This window comes from Ascidiella aspersa, chromosome 5 (assembly GCF_963924565.1).
Source record: "Ascidiella aspersa chromosome 5, kaAscAspe10.2, whole genome shotgun sequence".
In the NCBI taxonomy this organism is placed as follows: domain Eukaryota; kingdom Metazoa; phylum Chordata; class Ascidiacea; order Phlebobranchia; family Ascidiidae; genus Ascidiella; species Ascidiella aspersa.
The window spans coordinates 10148813-10151312 of NC_139451.1; the positions used below are offsets into that span (position 1 = coordinate 10148813).

The 2500-nt window shown below is 61.5% G+C and overlaps 3 non-coding genes across 3 annotated transcripts in view; all 3 read right to left on the reverse strand.

Annotated features, from left to right (window-relative positions):
• LOC146143072 (large subunit ribosomal RNA) overlaps window positions 1–1107 on the reverse strand; it is a 3607-nt gene extending 2500 nt beyond the window's left edge. Inside the window, exon 1 of the ribosomal RNA XR_014501071.1 lies at window positions 1–1107. This exon is cut by the window's left edge and continues 2500 nt beyond it. This is a non-coding gene — a ribosomal RNA (large subunit ribosomal RNA).
• A 248-nt stretch (window positions 1108–1355) lies between these two features.
• On the reverse strand, window positions 1356–1509 carry LOC146143073 (5.8S ribosomal RNA). Its single transcript, XR_014500972.1, has one exon. It is a non-coding gene; the product is annotated as a 5.8S ribosomal RNA (ribosomal RNA).
• A 247-nt stretch (window positions 1510–1756) lies between these two features.
• LOC146143074 (small subunit ribosomal RNA) overlaps window positions 1757–2500 on the reverse strand; it is a 1811-nt gene continuing 1067 nt past the window's right edge. Inside the window, exon 1 of the ribosomal RNA XR_014500261.1 lies at window positions 1757–2500. This exon is cut by the window's right edge and continues 1067 nt beyond it. This is a non-coding gene — a ribosomal RNA (small subunit ribosomal RNA).

Genomic DNA, 2500 nt, shown 5'->3' on the forward strand with positions numbered 1-2500 from the left:
GATCGATTTGCACGTCAGAATCGCTACGGTCCTCCACCAGAGTTTCCTCTGGCTTCAACCTCTTCAGGCATAGTTCACCATCTTTCGGGTCCCAACGCGAACGCTCTCGCTCGACCTCTCCGGCAAAGCGGACGAGATCGGCCGGTGATGCGGCCGCCGCGAACGACGACGTCTCACCTCCGCCGGACCGCGCCGACATTCACTTTCACTGCGCCCATGGGTTTCGTACTGCCCCGTGGCTCGCGCTCACGTTAGACTCCTTGGTCCGTGTTTCAAGACGGGTCGGGAAGGTGGCTGACTTCAGCCGCGGACCCCGTGCGCCTCGCGAAACGACACCGGAAGCGCGACCGAGACGAAGAGGCTGGGCACTGAGAACAGTCCCCGACCCACGACGCCCCAGCCGGCACCGGGCGCTCGGCCCCGAAGGGCAGACGCGGCGATCTCTCCTCGCCCGAACGGCGGGCCGACGGACACGCGCGCCTATAGTACCCGACCGAGGCCGGGTTACCTTGCGCGCGGCCTTCTCGCCGCCGTCCAGACGGTCGCGGCCTTCGCCCGGCGCTAGTGCGCTGGTCCCCGATCGGGCGGCGCCGCCGGCGGCCCGTGAGGGTCCGCACGACAACGTCGCCGACAGGGGGCCGGCTGAAAGCGACCGGGCGACCCGACAGGCCCTCCCGTTTGCCTCTCGACGGTTTCACGTACTCTTTAACTCTCTCTTCAAAGTGCTTTTCAACTTTCCCTCACGGTACTTGTTCGCTATCGGTCTCGTGACCGTATTTAGCCTTAGATGGAGTTTACCACCCGCTTTGGGCTGCATTCCCAAACAACCCGACTCTGGGAAGACGCCGTAGCGCGCCCGCCTGTCGCCGCCATGGGCCTGACACCCGCTCTGGGAAAAGGCCTCGATCAGAAGGACGCGGGCGACCGGCGAAGCGCGCCGTGACGAATTCCGTACGCCACAATTCCGCGCACTCCAAAAGCGCGCGGATTCGGCGATGGGCACATCCCGCTTCACTCGCCGTTACTGAGGGAATCCTCGTTAGTTTCTTTTCCTCCGCTTAGTAATATGCTTAAATTCAGCGGGTAGCCTCGTCCGACCTCAGGCCGAAAGTAAGGACCGGGACTATTCTTCCCGTTCCGCGCTCGCCGTCGGCGCCGCGCGCCGCCGCGCACCTCGATTCCCGCCCTTGAGCCGCCAGCCGTTGGCCTCTTCGAGGTCGACTCGCCGCCGCCGCGCGGGATTCTGGTCGCGATCGTCGCGCATCGTGCCGTGCTGTCTTGAGCGGGACGGGCGCTCGCGCGTCCGACGCCGCAGCAGCCGCGCGGAGAAATCCCCGCGCGGAACGTTTGCAACGCGACCCTGAGGCGGGCGCGGCCCCGGGATTGACCCGAGGCCGCAATTTGCGTTCAGAACGTCGATGCTCAATGTGTCCTGCAATTCACACTAATTCACGCAGCTAGCTGCGTCCTTCATCGACTCACGAGCCGAGTGATCCACCGCCAAGAGCCATCCACGATTGTTTCGCTCGCACAGTGCCTCGCACTATAGGGTGACAAAATAGACCGCGCCGAGCGGTCGGCCAGGCCGACGCTTGAAGCCGGAGCGCGCGGCACCGCGGCACTCGACGCGCAAACATTACCGGGTGACCGAATCGCCGGCCGGCGCGCCGCTCCTCGCGGGTCGGGCGCCGGGTAGCAAAGACTTTTTCTCTCGCTTGTCCGAGTTTCGCGTTCGCCGAAGCGTTTGCGAGACCGTTAATGATCCTTCCGCAGGTTCACCTACGGAAACCTTGTTACGACTTTTACTTCCTCTAAATGATCAAGTTAGATCGTCTTCTCGGACGCCGGCTCGACCGTTGCCGGCCGCGCCAGGTCCAATCGGAGGACCTCACTAAACCATTCAATCGGTAGTAGCGACGGGCGGTGTGTACAAAGGGCAGGGACGTAATCAACGCGAGCTAATGACTCGCGCTTACTGGGAATTCCTCGTTCAAGGGAAATAATTGCAATTCCCTATCCCTAGCACGACCGGGGTTCAGCGGGTTACCCAGACCTGTCGGCCAAGGCGAGCACATGCTGATCCGGTCAGTGTAGCGCGCGTGCGGCCCCGAACATCTAAGGGCATCACAGACCTGTTATTGCTCAATCTCGTGTGGCTAAACGCCACTAGTCCCTCTAAGAAGTTAGACGCCGACCGATTGGGTCGCGTAACTAGTTAGCAAGCCAGAGTCTCGTTCGTTATCGGAATTAACCAGACAAATCGCTCCACCAACTAAGAACGGCCATGCACCACCACCCACAGAATCAAGAAAGAGCTCTCAATCTGTCAATCCTCACTGTGTCCGGGCCGGGTGAGATTTCCCGTGTTGAGTCAAATTAAGCCGCAGGCTCCACTCCTGGTGGTGCCCTTCCGTCAATTCCTTTAAGTTTCAGCTTTGCAACCATACTTCCCCCGGAACCCAAAGACTTTGGTTTCCCGCAAGCTGCCGGAGAGGTCGTA